Source organism: Amblyomma americanum, chromosome 1, assembly GCF_052857255.1.
Source record: "Amblyomma americanum isolate KBUSLIRL-KWMA chromosome 1, ASM5285725v1, whole genome shotgun sequence".
NCBI lineage: Eukaryota > Metazoa > Arthropoda > Arachnida > Ixodida > Ixodidae > Amblyomma > Amblyomma americanum.
The window spans coordinates 500,028,083-500,047,879 of record NC_135497.1 but is presented as its reverse complement, the minus strand read 5'-3'; the positions used below and the strand labels follow the sequence as shown (position 1 = coordinate 500,047,879).

Here is a 19,797-nt window from a genome sequence, read left to right as displayed (position 1 = left end):
TAATGTGTCATGTGTGTGTGCTCACAGAGCAAAGCAAGCTTTGTCTCCTGGCATTTCTTTGCCTCTGTGCCTGTTTCCTACTGTTGCTTTTAAATGCTATTTGTAGTGATACAGCAATCCACTAGTTTTCCTCTGAACAAAAAGTGAGGCAACTCTTTCATGTTTGCCATCTGCCAAGCTTGTATGAATGAAAGACAAGGCAGCTGTCTGCTAGTTCGATTAGTTTCGCTGTGTAACGCCCCGCTTTTACCAACCTTGTTGCTGGCACTTTGCTTCTTGGCTGCTGCTAATGCTGTTAGGCGAATTTGACAAAAATTCCAGACAATCTGTTCAACCTATGTTTCTTTGGTAAAACTGGGGCATCAATGGATGCATTGCTATTTTTTGATTCAACACAGGAATCTACTGGATTTGGCACTTCGTGAAATGGGCATTATCAATGTGTACATATACCGTATCACACTTCTTTCACACATTGCAACTTGTCTTGTTACCGGAGAAATCTGCCTCTGTGACCCTGCTGTGTGCGGGATTTTACCACTTTTGCTGTGTGGCAGCAGCAATCGGCTCATTACTGTCATTGCCATCACATGTCCTGCAGCAGTCATGAAATTTTGTTTTGTATCAAAAACAAATGTGTTTGTTGTGATACTTTGCAGAAAGGAAGTTTGTTCTACAGCTGACTTGCTCCAAAATTTTGCTTGAGCTTCAAAAGAAAATTGGAAGCAAAGCAATTATTTTTTTTTAAACATGCTAATATTTCAGGAGGCTCAAATGTTGTGCAATATATCTTCCAGTGCACTCAATTTCCACTAACATATTGCAGTTTTTTGTGCCTTTGTATTACAGTTGATTTGTTTAGTCAATAAAATACACCAGTTTCACTTACATCTATTCTGATCACCAATTTATTGTCTACTTTACCCAGTACTCAGGCCTTCCCTTGCGATTAACTGTGTCAGTGCCACCAATGTCTAATCCCACCTCTGTGTAAAATTATCTATGCATGTGTGGCTGTGCTGATGCTCGGCAAAAAAAGATGCAAATGACTAAATGCATGAGAAAATTGCATTCAACCCTTTAGGGCACTTTGTACACAACTGCGTACATTGCGAATTAATTTTTCTCGTGGTTTGCTTTAGTTGTCACTGATGTATTCATTTCAATCCCATTTAGCATCCATCGTCCTCTAAATAGGGTGCTTTTTATGGTTTCAGCACATATTTTTCTGGCAGAATACAACAGCATAGCAACTGCTTCAGTGTGTATGTTTGTAAACAATGCCTAGATCAAAAATTGGAATGCTTGTTCTGCTTTGTATTTGGCATTTCTGTTTTGGTTTTTAATGGTGTGCCAGCTGTCTTCAATTGTAATGAATTGCAGGGTTGTAGTCAAGTCTTCAGGCCACATGGTCTGCTTTTGATCCCCGAAGTGCAAAACTCAGTATTCTTGAAGCTTAAAGGGCCTTTAAAGACTAAAACAAGGGTTTTCCTCACCTTGCAGAAGTTTATAGCATGATGGGTGCCTTGAATACTCCACTACACAGCTAAAAAGTGAAGAACCCTGTGGCGTGAAGTCTTCACGTAGGGGTCTACATGCACTGTATCGTTGCAATTCCTACTGCTGACTTCTCCTTTTAGCTGTGTATTGTATGGTGCTGTGAGGATAATTTATTTCGTGTTGAACAATCTCCTGTGGTTTATTAATTATCATGAATACATCCTATGTGGTGCACACATTAAAAAACCTACCGAAAGCCAGTGGCTACCGTCGCTGGCTAGATTGCTTTTTGTGCATCCTGGAGACTTTTATTTTAATAGTACCCTAACCAGAACACTACCGCTGTCTGTATTGGTGCCTCCTATATGTTGTCCTGAGGGCGACATCAACATTGAATGTCTTGCCTATTTTCTGTCTAATCTTACGCTTTTGTTTTTCCTGCCATGTTCCTGCCTCTATTGCTGCAATATTTGGCTGTATTAAATTCAAAAAAGCAGTTACCAATTTTATGTGTTCCCCCACTCTTCTTTGTATACTTCCGGGCCTTCAGAATATGGAAATAAATTAATTTCCTCCTTGTCTGTAGTGCTCCTAAGTTTACTGTCATGTTTTTGTTCTCCTTCAGCTCTTCGGCTCATGGTGCCACTTAGTTGTCTCTTTAAATACTGCGTGCAAGACCAACCGGAATGCTTGGCCCCAAAACACATGTTCGGGCTTTGTGTGACATGTACTAGGCAATGAGTGTGCATACATGAACATTAAATTAAGTTTCTTGCATCGTACAAATAAAGCTGCCGCGGTGCCTCAGTGGTTATGGTGGTTGGCTGCTGACCCGAAAGACGCAGGTTCAATCCCGGCCGCAGTGGTAGAGGCCCGTGTACTGTGCGATGACAGTTCACGGCAAAGAATTCGAGGGGGTCGAAATTATCGAGAGCTCTCTACTACAGCATCTCTCATAGCTTGAGTCGCTTTGGGATCATAAACCCCATAAAACAAAGCAAATAAAGCAAGTATCTTGCACATTGCATGTGTCTTACTATAACATGGTGTCGTCACCGATATTTACTCTCTACCTCTATGTTCCTCCCCTGCCCCTTTGTGGAATAACAGGTGAAGGAACTTTTCCTTATCCGACCTCTCCACCTTTTCTGGCATATATCTTTCTCTCTTACTTGGAAGCTTGCTGTACTGTACTTGATCCGGCATCTAAAGGAGCTGCTTGATTTGTTGTTGTTGTTAGCCTATCAACGAAGAAACTTCAAGACGCTGCCTGACTCGTGTTGCTTGTGTGGACAGCAAGGGAGGTGAGGCGGCCTGTAAGTGCTCAAGAAAATAATTTTGCTCCACCTCACAGAATGTTGTGCTTACTTGCATCGCACATATAGTGTAGCTGCTTCTGTGTGGTGGTCGTGAGTGTTACGCATTCACTTGAACAAGTAGAAAAAATTTATGCCTTTCTAGGAAGGGAAAAACAAGCAAAATTGCTGACAACATTTGTAATTTTTATGAAGTAATATATGTGCCACTTACATCACAAAAGTGCATGCGTGCAGGCTTGCGAAGCAAAATATGAGTACATCACTGAATTTTGTGAGGGTACGCTCTATTCAAATTATGTTGTGTGTGTGTGTGGGGGGGGGGGGAGTTTCCGCTTTGTTTTATGTTGTTTGTTATTAATGCCAGAAAAGAATCTTTTTTCCCCGGCTTTGCACATTTAAGTTGATAATAAGGGATGCGCACTCGGTGTGTTCTCCTTGACGAGATTTACTCCGATATTCCGCGCTTTGCAGTTTCGTTTCGTGCGCGGGTGCATGCAAACATGACTAACAACAGAGTCTGGTGCAACGCGTTGCCTAAAATGTGCACATCGGCTTGCCTTGCCAAGCATGCATTTCAGCACTAAACACATCTTGGAGGCCTTCCAAGCGCACACAGATACAACTCCGCTGCACCCCGCTCTCTGTTAAAGCCGATACGTAGCGATTAAAAGCTTTAGCACCTTTGCTGACCTGACGGTAGCTGACGCGGCGCCTAGGAAACAGTGGGTTTCCGCAGAGTTTACAACGCTAAGTATGCGAGCGTTGTCCTCAGACAGGGACTGCTGGCCTGCGCGTATTTAGGCGCCGTTTCGGGCGCCTTTTCAGCAGTGGCGGCACCACTCTAAAAATATAGCTCTCGTTGCTTCATTTCCTGGCCCGGACGAGATCACTTTTCCCCCAGAAAACTGCCTTAGTCTCAGTTCCTGCATTCAACTGTGGATGGTAAGCAAATCTGCGCAGCTGTCGTCGACCGTTATAAGGAGCAATGCCACAAAGGCATCATGCCGGCCAAAGCTCCCACTTTCCGCTCCCATTCGGCACGTAGCCATTACGAATACCCTGGCCCCGTTCCCGATGTTCGCCAGCTTCTCTGGGCAACAGTACGCACGCGTGTGGCGCCGCTCGTGACTCGCGGGTACGCCATCAGTTCACCTCGACTGAAAAGTCGTCTAGGCTGCGCCCTCGCTCGCACCGCCGCATCGAACTCGATGAATCCTTTGACAACCGACGTGCGAGTCTTTCGCACTGAGTAGCCTACTTAGCTGCTGCCGGACATCCGACATGATACTCAAGAGGCCGCAACATATTTCACTCCTTCGCACTGCCCCTCGACGCGTATGCACCGAAGATTGCAACGCAGAGGCTCAGCGCAAGCTCCCGAAGCGGCGTTCTGTTCCGTACTTGGCGCCAATAGTAGCAGACGACGGTATTTATTTCTAGATCAGTTTTTACTTTTTTTTCTCTCTTCACGTAATCAGATTCTGTGAGTACGTAACCTGGCACCGCCTTGATGGTTACGTCACACCTACGTCACAATTTGAACAAAATGGCGAAATGTCGAGAATAGGTCCCCAGGTCGAAATAACGCAAGCGTTATTTCAACCCATGACGTCGCATCCGTTTTGAAGAAAACACGTCACGTCCGCCAATTTTTTTTTTTTGTTTGAGCCATGTTTGAGCCATGTTTGAGCCGAGCCGAGCATTGCTTTCAGGCCGGTCGGCGGGTCGGCCGTGCGATCGTGTTGCACGTGAGTAATTTGTTCTATCTTTTGGCATGCACATACTGAGCAATTTCCTGTTATCTGACACTCGGCATTCCGTTGTCAACTTCCTTGCGCCCGAATATTTTGTGTTAGCAGATAACCCAGGACTAGCACGGAGCCCGCTTGCCCGCCAGTGGACCCAAAGGCCCGGAGGGAAAGACTCATCTGTTTTATCGTAAGTTCTGCTCAAAAGCTCTGAGCAGGTCTACGGAAAAGAGCAAGCGCTGAGCGTGTTTTTATATCTTTTGTCAGCCCAACCCAACGTAACTCATGGTAACGCATAATTGCCAGCTTTTGCGTGCTCCTGAAAAAAGGCGGGAAACTTTTGACAACAGTCTAGTTGAACCACTAATAAAGCCGGTCGTCAGTTGATCTAACCGTTTGTGCGATGAGTTTTGTACGCGGTCCGATATTTTGTGGCCCCGCGGCTGGGAAAGTCTGTTGAGTGTTGACTTAATTGCACTTTACAATTGTGTGCTCTTGTTACAATTCGCTTTCTAAAACAGGTGCAAAAATTGTGGCGAGATAAGCGATTACGCTGTGGTGTCTGCAGAGGGAAACATGTTCTTCTTTTAAATTCATATTTATTTCAGACGACAGCACTTGAAAAACTCGGAGGCAGTTTTCTGGTATGCACGGGCCTTCCCGATTCCTGCTTCGAGTCCGGCGTTCACTTGTTGGCGCAGAGGCTGAACAAATGGGACGTTAAAATGCTGATGCAGCAAAGGCTTTAAGGCGCCACAAGGTGAGCCCTCCACCTTCTGTGATGATTTTAAAATGAGTGCTGTGCCACCTGCACCGAACGTCTGTTTTACGTGGGGAAGGTGTTTGGACTTAGGTGGCCAACTATCATAGAGGCAACTGGAAAAGCTTGCTTCCTTTTAAGGCCTCTAATCTTAAGACCTTTTTACAGCTGATGTTGTAAAGAGGCCTTAAAGAGATGAACACTGTGGACAATGTGCATGATGTCCTTTGACTGTTTGGAAGCTTGTGAAGTGCATAAAGCTCACAAGGCACTGTTGTAGTGTGTGACAGGTCATTGTGGTGATATTAGAAAAAGACATAGTACAGCACAATGGGACAGAGAAAAGGAGCACACAGGATAAGTGCTCGTCCTGTGTGCTCCTTTTCTTTGTCCCGTCCATGTCTTCTGATATGCTATACCAACAAGCCCAAACTACCACTTTGTTAAGATTGTGGTCATGATAGGTTTCTTTGATTTGGCTGCACTCTCTGCACTAGTTCTGTGAAGTTCCACGGTGGTGCCGGTAGCATGCAGTGTCAGTTCAGATGGTTCAAATGCAGCTTGGCACTGTCCGCTTCCAAAACGAATGGTCGAGTGCAGGCCCGATTGATAGCCTTGCTGTTGTCACGAAATTGCAGCCAACTGCATGCTGCCGACGCCAACGACCACCAAAATCCTGAAACACTTGGAAGAATTTTCAAGCAGCAAATCGCAAAGAAGTCTTACCATGAACCTGCTCTAGGAAATCGTCGTTTCACAGAAGAAAAAAAATTGTTGCATGTATACACACAGGCTACTTACGAATTAGCGCTGAAATGGTGCCCATGCAACTGGACTTGACCGCTTAGGTTTTCATTATGATGCCTCAAACAATCACTCAATTCTTCCATGTGTAGGTCGAAGAAGCAGAGAAGGTATGGCACATGTTATTTAATGAAATGATGACAGTTATTTGCTGAAAGGTTATGGTTTATGGAGGTTTAATGTCCTAAAGCAACTCAGGCTATGAGGGACGCTGTAGTGAAGGGCTCCGGAAATTTTGACCACCTGGTGTTCTTTAATGGAGCTGCTGACCTGAAGGACATGGGTTCGATCCCGGCCGCGGGGGTCGAATTTTGATGGAGGCGAAATTCTAGAGGCCCGTGTACTGTGCGATGTCAGTGCAAGTTAAAAAACCCCAGGTGGTCGAAATTTCCAGAGCCCTTCACTACAGTATTCCTCATAGCCTGAGTCGCTCTGGGACGTTAAACCCCCATAAACCAAACCAATCTTCTTTGTAATGAGGTGTAAGGCATTATTATACACGGATTACACGTGGTATGCTCCTACGGCTGCTAAATAATTTATAACTGAATTTCTTTCTCGTGCTGTTTCAGTTTCAGCAGCTGAACGATGAATGTGACCTTAAAGAGAGGTTGTAGGTCATGTGAGGCGTGCAAAACTGCAATATAATTGGTGCTTCTGCATTTGTTGTCATTCCTCCTCTAGAGGAAGGCTGGCTTCAGCAGTGCAGTAAATAAAAACGATAAAGCAGCAATTATATCGCAGTTTTTCTATGCCTCTAATGACCTAAAACCTCCCCTTGTCGTCACAGCTCTCATTCGGCTGTTTAAACCGAAACAGCATGACAGAAAAATTCGATTATGAATTATTTAGCGGTCGTAGGCGAATACCAAATTGTGATTCATGCATTGTAGTGTCTTCATTATAAAGAAGAAAATATGCCACCAATATTAGGTCTCTATGCTCCATTAACATGCACTGACATCGCACAGTACACGGGCCTCTAGAATACCGTGTACTGTGATGTCAGTGCATGATAAAGAACCCCAGGTGGTCGAAATTTTCAGAGCCCTTCACTATGGCATCCCTCATAGCTTGAGTCACTTCGCGACGTTTAAACCCCCATCGACATTTCAACAAAGAACGGTCATCATTTCATTAAATAACTAGTGCCATACCTTCTTCAGTTCTTCAACCTACACATGGACATTGCCATACTGCTGCACCGCAGCTGCGGTGCAGCAATTCGGCTTTCATTTCATTCATTTCGGCCAGCCTAGAACTCGTACCGCACTAGTGCAGAAAGTGCAGCCGAATGAAAGAGACCTTATGATTATGTGGCTACTTCTGTTGCATTGGGTGGGCAACAGTTTTTTGTCCTAGCCATTACATAGAAAGAAGAAAAAAAAGGAAACGTGGGAACATTCACTATTAAGACAACAGCTTTCACCTGCAGACCCCAAATGAACAAACCCTGCCTGTACAGTGAACAAAGCAACTAGGCTGTTACGTATCTAGCAAGTTTTAATTTTGAAGGTGGGCCTCCTGCTGTGAAACTGGCAACGTTTGTGCCCCTAGAGACAAGCAGTGGCGAGAGGCGAGAAGTCGCAGACGAATGTAGGTAGGACAGGTAGCTGAACGAGGAAGTAGTTCCCGTAATTGAAGAATACAAAGAAACACAAGGACGAGGCATGTTTACGTTCTTCCTTCTATGTTTGTCATTTTGTTTTCACAAGTTAACAGTAGATGTTCGTTGTAGTTTCACTTTTTGAGGAAAATGAGGAAGGGGTTGTTCATCTTGAGACATGTAGCCCAAAAGACGGAGCACAGGAATGGCTCACACATTAGTGCTTGCGTTTTGTTCCTAGTGTTCAGTGTGCTTGCACCCCTTGCCCCCAAATGAGGCATTGACATGATCTTACGTGGTGCTATGCTGGTAAAGGGTGTCTGCTGCATGCATATGGGTGTGTGGCATTCAGTTTCAAGCACCAACACACGGCTTCTAGTGCAGTAGGAATTATGGGAGCAAAAAAACCTCAAGGATGTGGATGAATAGTTTAGCTCTTGTACACGATAGCAAGGCGGGCGAGTTGGTGATACATATTTAAAAAATTAACTGCGCGGAAAACGGGGACTTCAAGGGTAGAAAACACAGGACAAGCGCTTGTCCTGTGTTTTCTACCCTTGAAGTCCCTGTTTTCCGCGCTGTTATGTTTTTAACTCTCCAGTTTGCCTTTTCTGAAAAAATTCTGTGACAGGAGGTTCTAATACATGTCAGCCCACCCCTCATGTAATACTCCTTTGTGGGCCTTTGAGGTACAAATAAATAAAAAAGTAGTGCCCTTTCAAACAGTATAATTTGCAACTTTGGGGCAAGATTTCCAGTGGCCCCTTCAGGGAGTGTTTGTCCAGTGCTTGTAGTGATTGCTTAATGTCACTTGGTCCCAAGAACCAGAGAGTTAACCAATTGCCCTTGTGCCTCTTGATGAGAAAATCTGAGAGGTAAAAATGATAGTTTACCATAGCTGTGAACAGTAATGAGCTGGATGCATTGCCGAAGAGAATCGAGGTCATCTACTTGACAGTGGTAAGAATTTTGGGTTGGTTAGAGCATAGATGGCTTAACATCATCTTCCGTATCTTAATAGATGTGGCATTGTTGGCGTGTGTAATTAAAAATTTGTTTCGATGTGTGTGTTTCGATGTGAGCTGTCAACTCGGGCATGACGAAGTTGTAAGCTCGACCAGAAGTACCTGTGCTGTTTGAGCTCAGGGCAAGAGCTTTGAGCGAGGCCACTGCACTACGTCCTTGTTTTACATTTGGCTTTCATGGTGCTCCAACTTCCTCCTTCCCCCACCTCTGTTAGGAATGTCGCCATGGGGCCGAGCGAAAGTGGTAGGGTGTAATTAGAGCAGTGGCATGGCCATAAGGTCCATCCTAACAGTACTGCTTAAGACTTGTTTGCTGGATTGGCCCCGCAGTCAGAACTGAGGTGAGTTATGAGTGGGCCACTGTGGAGAAAGATAGTAGAGCAGCGAAAAACATGCCACGAATGGTGGAGAGCTATAGTTTGGAAGCAACCTTTGATGCCTTTGTTGCCATTGTGGTCAAAGTTATCTGTGAGACCATCTAGAGCACCACCTGTTCTGAATGCATCGCATAGCAATAGATCAGGGCTTCAATTTTATAGTTGGATCATGGGCTTTACTGCAGGAAGTGTATGAATTGGTTCAGATTTCACATTGAGGCGCATCAAATTCAGCAACGTTAGTACTCACAGGTACAGTAAAACCTCGTTAAGGCATACCTCGCGGCACTGTGGAAAAGCTGTGCAAAGCGGCAATATTGTCACGAAGACGACGAAGCTGGCAGTGGTGCGGGAACGGAAAAGTCACGTTATAGGCGAGCGGCCATTAAAATCATCTCACTGTCATCATTCATCGCCGCTTACTATTCGGCTGGTCGCCACTTAACATTTGGTGTGAGATGCGGGGTATCATCCCAATCCTGGTCCTGGATCTTCGGAGTCTTCTGCCTGCCGTTATCGTCGGCCGTGTGCACCTGGCTTGCCCCGCTGTGCCCCAGCCCGCCGAACCTGAATCGACCTCGCCGCTCACCGCAGTCCCGTCCCCTGCCCTGACCACAAGACGCGTTGACATGACAGCGCTGCCGCGACCCGAGACGCCGCCCACACGTGAGGACACCACCCCCCCCTGCCCATGCCATTCGATGCATTCAAGGGCTTCGTCCGTTGGCTACTGGTGACCTGTGTCCCAAGCGCTTCGTCGACTAGGATTCACTCACACATATCTTTCATCGTGGCAGCCAGCACTTCCCCCCATGCCATTTGTGTTGTACCGTCCTCCTCTGTACCCATCTCCACTGAGCCGTCTCTCCGTCGGTGTGTTCTTCTATTCACTATCGGGATGATCGCTCGGCAGCCCCGGGTAGTGTCACTGAAACGACAAAGCTGGCACCGGCGCGGGAACAGAAAGGTCGCGCTATAGGCGAGGGGCCATTAGAATGATCTCACTGCCATCGTTCATCGCCACTTATAATTCGGCTGGTCGCCACGTAACAATATGCCCAAACTGAAAGCAGCCTGAGTATATCCGTTGACCTGGTAAAAGATGATACCTGAGGCATTTCAAAGAATGTGCAGGCGAAACCTTTTAATCACATAGCTACGAGTGCAGCCTCGAAGGTATGTAAGCCAGGTCTCGTGTCCCAGCTGCTCTATTAGGCCGTATTTGAGGGAACAAGCAAGTGTCTAGCACGCATGCAGTTTTTTCCAACAGTACAAGTTTAGCTGTCTTCAGCTTCCACGTAGGCGTTACTTTCATTGGATGGTGTTTTGCCAGTGATGGAAGCAACAGTGTCAATACCAAACTGTGCTGAAGAAGTCTTCGACTGCATTGTCTAATCCATCACCAATCATGCAGAAAAAAAAATGAGTCTCCGCAATGCGTCCTCTGTAACAAAATACCTCCTGTAAACAGGACGTCTTTAGGATTACCTGCTCTATTCCGAGGCCTGGATTGGGAAAAGTGGGGATAAGAGTTAATGGAGAATATTTTAGTAATCTGCAATTCTCAGGTGATATCGCTAAGTCGCTCAGCAGATGAACCACAAAGCAAGATCAGTAAGCAGAATGGTGGGTCTAAAGAATTAGAGGAGTATAGACACCTAACTTTTGGGTGCGTGTTTTTTGTTTGTAACGATGTGTAATGCGTTGTTATACATGAATTACCACCTGGTATTCTCCTATAACCACTAAATAATTTATAATAGCATTTCTTTCTTGTGCTGTTTTGGTATCAGTTTCAACAGCCGAATGAGGACTGTGACGCCAACGTGTACTTACAGGTCACGTGAGGCATGAAAAAACTGCAATATAATCGCTGCTTCCACATTAGTTGGCATTCCGGCTCTTCAGGAAGGCTGGCTTCAGCAGTGCAGTAAATCATAACGATGAAGCAGCGATTATATGGGCGTTTTTCGATGCCTCACGTGACACAAAAGCACTCTTTGACATCACAGCAATTGTTCGGCTGTTGAAACTGAAACAGCGTGACAGAAAAAATTCATTTATAAATTATTTAGCGGTCATGGGCAAATATTACATGGTGATTCATGCGTAGTAGTATTTTCTGCATCGTTGTAGAGAAGAAAACATGCCATCAAAATTATGTCTATATTCCTTTAGCACGCAGAAAACCAAATGGAAAATGCTCTTGGCCATTCCCTCCAATGCAAATGCTGTGTGGTGTATAATATTGTTACGTGGTGGCTTTCCAAAGAGTGAGTTGCGATGAACGATGGCAGAGTTATAATTTAATGGCCGTTGGCCTAGCGCGAGTGCTCTGTAACGCACCACAGCCAGCTTCGTCGTCTTTGTCACAATATTCCTTTTTCTCATGAACATTGTCACTAATAGGAAACTGGGTGGTGTGTCATTGTTTGCGTAAGAACTTAAGGACACTGAGAAGTTCCCTAGGCAGCCGCTGACCACACACCATACGTGGCAAAATTACTTTTGAAAAGTAATTAAATTCTATTACTAATTACTTTCCTATAAATCACAGAAGTAATTACATTACAAATTACTGGTCTCAAAGTAATGACATTACATTACAATTAGCTGCCTTAAGTAATAAAAATTACTTAGTTTCGATGCTAAAATGTTGCGCATTGGCCATGGTTTGTGCAAAATTTCTAGAGTTTTTTGTTTTTGTTTGCACCGCCACTGAGCTTGAAAATGGGCGTCAGAAATTTTTCCTCTTTTTAGTCAATTTGAACTGCAGCTTTGCTGATGTAGATGAGGTCTTTGTCATATCATTCTTCAATCAGAAGTACATTGTTCAATGTGTAATATGGTCCCACCATCCTGATTTTGAAGAATTTGTCATCCGTGTAAACAGTGGGAGTGCAGTGACTGCTTATCCACGCATCATCCCAGAAGTGCACAGGCGCGCGAGAAGCTGCCAATTCTGCTGTTCAATTGATTTGTTCTGGAGGCAAGTTGGTGGAAATACATTGCATGTCACTGGGACGCTGTTGCCTATCTTGCCCTTGAGTTAGAAATACGGCCTCAGATGAGGCCACAAAAACCCGACAACTCGTGGCCAACTTTCTTATACATGTCAGTTGAGACTTTTTGTCAGTGTCAAAGTACTCAAAGACGTCAAAGTACTTGCTCAAGCACTCGCAGTGCGTCTGCGTGAAGGTGCCATATGGCATGCCTTGGTCATCGAGCTCTCCTGGTGGCCATGCAGTGCGTTTGCGTGTGAGTGTGAGACCTTATGCAGTGCAGGGAGATGCGTAGCAGTCCTGTGACTGATATGCAGACTCTTCAAGGCAGTGCTGACGCCTGCGCGCACCTCTCGTCCGCGTGCTTCCCCGGGGTGCTGGCTATTACTACTTGCACGCTTTTAAGGCACAAGCCTTAAGTGGCACATTAACATCGATACCCGGCATTGTTGTCGATGTCCAGGAAAAGTGGTCCATAACCCCCAATGACATCGTCAGCAAAGAGAAAAATTTCTTCCAAGGGTACAGAGAATTGAACCCAGGGCCTTCAAATTACGAGGTGATCACACAACCCATCGGCCACAAAACCGCGTTGTTTCTTGGCAAGTAATGATTCATTTAATGTATGTGTTGCCCTATGACTATAAGCTAATGAGTAGGTTGTCACTAGAAAGGAAGGAACCAATATAAATTAAAAAGTGAATGTTTTTTGCCTTCAAAGCATGAAAGTAGTCTCTAGTGTGTCCGTAATTTATTCTTGCTTTGGGAGTCGCCGCGGTGGCTTATTGGTTATATGGTGCTCGGCTGCTGACCCAAAAGACTTTGGTTTCATCCCGTCTGCAGCAGTCTCATTTCGATGGAGGCGAAATTCTATAGACCCGTGTACTGTGCGATGTCAGTGCACGTTAAAGAACCCCAGGTGGTCAAAATTCCCGGAGCCCTTCACTATGGCGTCCCTCATAGCCATAGTTGATTGCTTTGGGATGTTAAACCCCCATAAACTGCATCGTTGCTTTGTATATGCTCATCTCCCAAACGCGAGGCCAAAGCATGGCAGATACGAGAAGCATGGACTCGGTATGCAGCAAAAGTATTATTGCTAGTAATTGATTACTTTTCCGTGAAATTACTGCTTGAAAGTAGCTCATTACATTACGAAATTACCAGGCCACAAAAGTAATGAATTACATTATAAATTACCGAGAAAAGTAATTTAATTACTGTAAATATATTACACTAATTTATTTGCTGGCTAATCTGCCACACACTGATTTCAAGGTGATTGCACACTGCTTTTCAATGAATGCGAAATCCTGACATGATAGCTTTTGCAAATGGTACGAAACAACGCCTTTTGCATATTTAAGGCAAAGGTTTGTGCCACCTTCCCTTTTATTTTTTGTCTCCCCCCCTTTCCCCCTTCATATGCTTTTTCTTATGTTATGAATGCAATGTTTTAGCAATAAGCTTGAATTAGCCCCTATGAAAGATTTTTTTGCTGGTCTGCACAGGACTGTCTCTATGTCCAGGTTTTGCGCCATTTCCTAGTCCCTGGCATTTATTAGCACTTTCACTTCAATAAAACTTCTGTGAATGTGCTGGCACAAATTTTGAAAAGTTCCTTTGCTAGCGCTTGCAAGATTCCATATTTTTGTTTTCCATGGGGGTGAAGTTTCATGGCATGTGCAGTCCATCAACTATTTCTTACAGTTCTCAGATTTGTCCCGTTTCATGGCATGTCCAGTCCGTCAACTGTTTTTTTACCGTTCTCAGATTTGTTCCGTTACACTTGTGCATTGTGGAAGAGCCGCAGCTGCTTTTAAGATGCTTTGTGTCCTTGCCTTTGTGCAGGGCAGCAGCGGCGTCTTCTCCACAGTGCTCAGTTGCATGTGGGCAAAGCATCCAAAAATGATGACTAGCTTGGCTGGCATTTTCTCTTGGTCTCTGAATGCATCATGTGGTCAGAATTTGGCAAAATTATGCACATGTGTATCAGGGAACCGTTTCAAAAAGTTATCCAGGATTTGTATTGTGAATAAAAATAGCACAACACGCATAATTTTTCGTTTTGTGATACTGCAGATTACACGAACCAAGAACAGAACAGCAAGGTTCTACTGTATTTCTTTGAAGGGCTGTGACAGTTTTAAAGGGTGTCTAGCAACCTAGAATTGTCCAGAGGAATTTCGTTTACCTGGAAAATTCTGGCAGTTGTGAGGGATACCATCAAGAAAGTGGTCAAGTCGCGGAAAAGGACGGACTGAAATTAACGCAGAGGTCTGCTGCGAGTTTTAACGATACTGTGGGTGTCCAGCACACGGTCCGTTCTTATTGGCATGACATAGTTTTGCTTCTAATGAGTATTAGGCATGGCAGCCTGTCTGTTTTAGCTGTCTTTTTCTTGTCTTCAATTAAGTGAGTATTGTATATACTGTATTTACGCACATAATTTGCGCACTTTTTATTCAGAAATTAGGGCTCTAAGAAGGGGGTGCGCAAATTACGCGGGGATTTCCGCGAGCGCGACTTAAGCTCCACAAAGGTCATAACGCGCAATATTAGTATAGTGTATGTTGCTGCGTACACGTCAGCACCCGAACCCGCACCCTACGCTGGCCGGCCCCCGAAAAAAAAACCCAACCAATCGTTCGATAGTTCCATATTCCGTAAGTTTGCTTTCGCAACTTCGTCTGGGAAAGCAACCGCGGATCAATAAATCAATTATCAGACCACACAATTCTTTAACAGTACCGCGCGAGTATCGACCAAACTGCTTGTCAGCGCCTTATCACGGCGCGCAGCTGAGAAGCCAGCGAGAATAACCACATGCACACAAGTTTGCTGACACAACGATTGTCGTCTATCGACAAACTTGTGCGCACGCGGTTATTCTCGCTGGCTTCGCCGCTCCGCGCCACGATAAGGCGCTGACAAGCAATTTGAAACTTGCCGTATAGTTGTGATATCCCATTGCAAGACACGACCGAACAAACACAAGCCGTCAGAGCGACAGAGAAAAGCGTAGCCGGCAGTCGAGTCACATGCATCAGCCAAACAAACAGCGGTGTTGGCTCTTCTATCAGCTGCCGATCCTCCCTGAAAGCGCTGCTGGCCGTTCCGAGTGGCGATGCCGCTGGTGCCACCGCGATTGTAACAGCGGCCCGACACCACCATGAATGCCCAGTGCACAATAGATTCAAAAAGCCTTCCGAACAAACACGCGGAATAGCCGAATGCTACTGGGTAGAGCCCGCGTGCATGATGGTAGTCTAGATTCATATTTGAACAGCGCAATAAAACAAGGAACACAACGAAGAAAGAACACCACAAGCGCTGACTCGCAACTAGATTTTTAATTCTCCTTTGTGGGCATAATTAGCAGCTTTGTGTCGTTTTTCTTTTGGTTTTTTCCCTCTTGTTTGTGTTTGGCGTTCTTAGTATTTAAGATGCTTGGACGTGAATTAAAAATCTAGTTGCGAGTCAGCGCTTGTGGTGTCCTTTCTTCGTTGTGTCCCGTTGTTTTATTGCGCTGTTCAAATATGAATCAATACCAACTCGCCCTGTTCGCAGCTTTAATGGTGGTCTAGCGCAGCACGGTGCGTAAAATATGCGAGTAAAATAATTTTTTTGTAAACCCGAGTGATAAGTTAAGGGTGCATGTGAGGGTACAAATTATGTGTGTAAATACGGTACTAGTTGGTTCTGTACAGGTTGCCACACTCCTCATTAAGTTTGGTCTGGTGCATATCAATAGACACAGCTACGTTCAAAAGTATTTTCTGTGGAATAAGCCGTAGTCATAGGAATGTGCAGAATTCATGCGCTTTCAGTATACTGATGCGAGGTGCCACGCCACCCCAATGTGGCATCAAAATCGATCTGTAAATCTTGCTCTCAGGCCTCGTCAATCTTGTAGGCTATTGCAGAAACAAACAAACAGAGGCTAGTTTCTCTGCGGTTTGAGCTGTGATGATGAGGTCGTAAAAAGCTGTTAATTTTTATGGAAATGCTTGGTGCTTGTCCTGTGGCATTGCTGCTATCGAAAGGGGTGCCAGAGTGTGCCTTCATTGGAAAGGCAGTAAAAGGCAGTGCTTCTCAGTGATGAGCAAACCAACCTTTGTCAGCCCTCTTGTTCAAGGGTTCCTTCTTGAAAGCCTGAAATATTCTTTTGCAGTACAATGAACAGTGTATGGAGTCCCTGAAAGCATGCATAGTGTTCCGTTTAGAAATTTTCCAGAATTTTCTCAGAGCTTTGTTTCTTTTGTGAAAGCAGATGTAATGTCAGCACATATGGCCACCACTCTTATGAACCATTAAAAGAAAGCAAAAACTTGTGAGCATAATTTTAACAAACTTCCAAATCTAAGAGTCCGGATCAGTCAGGCACTTTTCGTCCAGTGAGAAGGAAAACAGCTGCTGAAATTTCAGCACACATTCCTAGTTGAAATGTGCCAGCATCTGTGGGTCCGTTACGGCCAGGGATTCCAGTGTGGTGAAACCCATACACAAGAGTTAAGTGGGCCATGTCCCGTTAAGAATGCTGCATCTGGGGCAGCATTCCACAGCTGGAGGTGTCACAAGAAAGTGTGGAAGAGGTCGTCTTGTTAATGCTCTCACTTTTGTTGTATCTTAAGCTGCTGTTCATAGATTTTTTGTGTCATTAATGTTTCTCAACAATGCCACATCACGTCATGCGCCTTTTCAGTGTCTGAACTGTGACAAGAGCATCTCCACAGCAGCCGTGGCCTCATGCTTGAGTGCTCACCTCGGCTACGGGAGGTCGTGGGTACGATTCCCGCTGCCTCCGGTCCACCAGCCAATTAATCCAATAGGAACAGGCGGTCCCCCGTCCTAGTGCTCGGCTCTCCAGGGCTGCACTGCGTGGGAAGGATAGCCTGCGCCTCAAAATTCCCATCAAATGCGGGCACAAAAACGTCTCCACGTGGTTAAAACCCGCAGTCCAAAACTCTCGCCTTGTGCCAGTTACAAAACTCACAACGTTCACTTCTCTAGCCTCAAGATAGATGTGCCATAAGCACTCTCCGCTCACAAACCCCCTTCGAGCAAAGTGCGGCGGTATTTGATTGTTACCGTTGTGGCTGGCTCACACGCATCAGCAGGTGTGCATGACGGGTTAAAAAAAAGATGGGCTTCTACCGCACGAGGTGGATTTAGGGTTGCTTGACGGCGGAACTTATCTCTGATCCATCAAGGCAACGGTTTGGTCGGAGACCCTTCTCCCAAGCATCTCACCCTAGATGAGCCAAGCACCATGGCGGGGAAATCTTAAAACCGGTGGGTACCCGGCGGCACTGGGAATCGAACACAGCACCTCCCGAATGTGAGACGGATGCTCTGCCACAAGGTCGCGCTTCGGTGCTATGATCTTCGCCAAAAGGCCGAGAAATGAAAAGCCGACAGATTGTCGTTCGGCAGCTTACAAAGTCAAGCTGTCATGTTTTTTCCTGAACACAGTTATGGCTCAGGCTAATTGTACCATTCTACATGATTTTCCCTCATTCATTGAGACGCTCAGTAAGCTTTAGGATGCGATAAATTATGAAGAGGAATGAAATATTTGTATGAAATGTTTCTTTTCATCACTGCATTTTGTGGGAACATGTTTGTACTGTAATTTCAAATGTTTTATAATTTGAACTACTCGAAAATAAAGCATATCGCAGTACTGGCCGGCATTTCGAAAGGCCCTGATATGCACACCATGTGTACGAGAGCAGACGATGCAGCGGTCCCTGTGTCATTACTTTTGGAACCCACATGACCAGGGTTGCTGCTCTTCCTCGGGAGTGACGTAGTAATGCACCCCGACACTCGGAAACCGAAATCGCTCAGTATAAATAATGTGGTAATATTTCATGTTCATATTTAAATTGCGGAGCACGTATCACGCACCGGGTGGGAGTATGCAATGCTTGAAACTAAGAACACTCCAACCAAAAATTTGATGTCTCCGCTCCTTTAAGGTTTTGGGTTTAGCATATGGAGCTTGTGAGCTCACAGTGTGCCAGCTTCAGAAGCCTTTCAGAAACCCTTTCGTTGTTTGTCTTGACTGTTTTTATTCATTCTTGGTCTCTGCCTTGTACACACTTCTTTTTGTGTGTGGTTTCTCTGGCACATCTTGAACAATGTTCCTTTTATTCTTTTTTTTAAGGATCTTTCTAATGTCCTTACGCAAAACCACTACAGGAGTGCGTGGGCTGCTGCTGTAGCCTGTTGGGAGATCTCCTTATCTTTTTTCCCTCATATGCAGTCCATTTTTTGTGTATTTGTTTGTGGGTTTCTCTTAGTGGTTTATTAGTTGCATTTTATTGTTCTGAGCTTGCATACTTTTTTCTCTTTTCATGGCATCCAACCCAGTGTATGACTGACACTAGTGGAGGGACTGCAGCAGCCGACCTTGCATGGTGCGGCAGTCTCTGGTCCAAGGCACCTATTCCCCGTTCCAGGCTATTGGCTCAAGGTTGTGCCCACAAGTCTGCACCTTAGCCTACAGGCAGAGTCGCATTAGGCCCACGTCAGCCAGGACTTCCTTGCCAAATAAAGTGTTCCTACCGACACGCCTTGTCAGTAATTGATGAAGCGTATGAATAAATGAGTAACAACTTCGTTCGCCGTATAGAAAAACCGTGTTACAAAGCAGTTTTTTTTAAGGCCATACCCAGCCACCACATTGTTTCCTCTGAGCAACCTACTCATCTTTGAGGTAAGTGCTTGCCGTGTGTCGCATCACAGTCTGAAGTGTTGCTGCAGAACCGCATATTGCCTTCCTGTTTATGCCATTGCAGCAGGAAATGCTTCACAAAGCTAATGAAAAAAAATAAATTTCGCCAACATATTGCTTTGAGACAACTGCTAAACGGGTGCCGAAGCCCACTGAACATCGTAATTGAGGCCTTTTGAATTGAATGTTCTTTGTAGGCATTTTACAAAGGCAAGATAACAGTCCTAGCAGTTTTGGGTGCACGAACTGGGTAATATCAGGCTTTCTCTGCTAACAAGAGGCCCTAAATATTCGCTAAATTTGATTTATAGTCTTCTCTTACTGTTGTAAACTATCTTTCCTCAAGCAGAACGGTAGCTGAAGTGAATTCGCATTGCCTGTTAATGTCAGATTTTTTCTTTTCGAGGGCCATTATTGCCAGAGGGGCATGTGAGGTGTGTACTGTAGACAGGTAAATCGCTTAATTCAAACGGACGGTATTTGCAAACTGGCACTTCGCTCCCGTCAAAATCGCGTATTTCAGTGCGACAAAGCTGACGGTAATATAAGCATACGCAACGGCCGTACAGCTTACCTGTCCGGACCGATGAAGCATGGCAATGCAGCGCGCTGCATGCGGCCATCGTGGAGAACCACTCGTCTACTACCCCTGTCACACGGTGCTTTCGAAGTGCAGTTTCTCTCCCCAGCTGCGCTCCTGTTCCTGCCACGACGTGGGACCAGTTTATTTTACCGTATGCGGGGCCTATCGAGTGGAATCGATGAGGCGCCGCTGACAGTGCTGATGAGCGGTCGCATAAGAATGAAAAGACCCGTACCAACCCATGGTCGGGCTCCCAAATTTATTCCGAATTCTGCGTAAAGAACTATTTTCGGTCCCCTTACCCTTTGTTTCTATTCAGCATAGTTTGAAC

The 19,797-nt window shown here is 45.2% G+C and overlaps 1 long non-coding RNA gene across 2 annotated transcripts; it reads left to right on the top strand.

The window, feature by feature from the left end:
- The first annotated feature begins 4,508 nt into the window (after positions 1-4,508).
- LOC144105587 (uncharacterized) lies at positions 4,509-18,707 on the top strand. 2 transcript variants are annotated; one of them, XR_013308835.1, is made up of 4 exons: positions 4,509-4,567; positions 4,679-4,757; positions 5,176-5,327; positions 18,520-18,707. It is a non-coding gene; the product is annotated as an uncharacterized LOC144105587 (long non-coding RNA). The 2 variants fall into 2 exon arrangements; XR_013308834.1 differs by lacking the exon at positions 4,509-4,567 and having other exon boundaries at positions 4,582-4,757.
- Positions 18,708-19,797: the final 1,090 nt, after the last annotated feature.